The sequence below is a fragment of the Oryzias melastigma genome, unplaced genomic scaffold (assembly GCF_002922805.2).
Source record: "Oryzias melastigma strain HK-1 unplaced genomic scaffold, ASM292280v2 sc00404, whole genome shotgun sequence".
Lineage (NCBI taxonomy): Eukaryota > Metazoa > Chordata > Actinopteri > Beloniformes > Adrianichthyidae > Oryzias > Oryzias melastigma.
Genome location: NW_023417001.1, coordinates 1 through 1827, shown reverse-complemented (window position 1 = coordinate 1827; position 1827 = coordinate 1).

Genomic DNA, 1827 nt, shown 5'->3' with positions numbered 1-1827 from the left:
CAAAAGGTTCCGATCTGTAAATAAAGCTTCACGAGATGCTCCACGTCTTCCAGCTTCGAGCATGGCTCTGATAAACAGACAGCTTTCGTTTTCACCGGCATTCTCAGCGTCACTGTCAGTGTCATTGCCAGATTGTGAGCTCCTACTTTACGCTCTGCCGGCTCAAATTGATAGGGCTTTACAGTCCTCAAACCACAAACACCCGGCGCCTCTGAATCAGCGTCACTTTCAGAACAAATGTTTCCACAATCTGAGTCTGAAGACAGAATTGTGGACCTTGAAATATCGCCGCTATCGCTAGCTCCGACACGCAAAGGAGAAGCCATCTTGCTATGTTGACCCGTGTTACGTCACACGCACCACGTGACCAAAACGGAGCTTTTTACCCGGAAGAGACAGGTTTGCCAAATTTGGCCGCAAAAATGCCGTTTTATTTCAATATTTCTTGCTCAAAACACGGCAAAACATTTGGAAATGGTAAATATAAGGCGAAATACAGTTAACACCGAAAAAGACCCACAACCCCATTACTAGTCCTTTAAACATGAGCTAAACTCCAAATTAGCCCCTCCCCTGTGACTGGATTTTCAGAGTTTGGCTGTGGGCGGAGTTAGCCTCTAACTTCCCTGTTTGTTTACCCTTTAAACTGGTACAACAGAAGGTACAACACAAATTCTTTATGTGGCTGGATGGTTGAAGCAGAGACACATTAACAGTTTTGTCTTCAGTTTTATCTTCAGATTACATGGAAAATGACAAAAAACAGCGTAGCTAACTCTGAGCTAAAGTGACTGACAGTCAACCCTAGCGATAGTTAAAAAGAAAAAGAAAGAAAGTTGGGAATTCTGATCCTCTTGACTTATTTATTTATTTTTCTTTATTTTTTCTACATTTTTTTTCTTGACATTCTAAAAAGTTCTGTTTAATAAATAAACCTCAACACACATGGCGATTTGAACAATCTATGTTTCAGGACTCAATGTATATGCCTGTAACCCCATGAAACATTTATGACAGTAAGCTAACAGGGTAAATTTCATATTCAAGACAACAAACAGTCGTATTCAAAACAGATGTCAAACATAAAACTAAATGTTGTTTTAACATTTTTCAGCAAAGTTGCGCACATATATGTACTGCAAAAAGTATTATTTTTGGGCATAACTTAGTCTTTATGAATTTGTTTCTTTTGGCATTCGCCTTACCCCATAAAAATGATTTTTAGTTCCTGTCTTGTTATTATCAGAGGTCATTTTAAAAATGTGTAAAAAATCATTCCGATACCAATCCCAACACCAGAGTTCAAGTAGACCTGAAGGGCAGACATTCCTACTAAACCCAGCAGCTGCTCTGTCATTTCCAAAACATCATGATGTCCTTTGTAATCATTAGATTGATTTTGTAGCATAATTATTTGTTTTCACTTATTGACACCAATAATCTGCCATAGGTCTGGGAATTGATTTGTCCTCCTGTGTGATCTTTGAGGTCACTTCAGTCTGTGCACTTTTTTAAACTAATTGTTTTAGAGAGATCAAAACAAACGTATGACATTACATTACAATATGTTTTTATTTGAAATAAGAACTGACCAAATAATTATGCTTATCTAACTATCTCAATTAATCGCAAACTGGGAAAAAATTAATCGTGATTAATCGCAATAACTGTTCTTTTAGTTACAGTATTCACTGAGCACTTATTTTCTGTGAATAATCACAATATGAAACCACCTGCAAAACTGTACATTTAGAACATTTATTTTTAATTAACCGAAAGAAGTTTGAAGTTTTATTTGGTTGGTTGCATACATTCAACATTTCATGA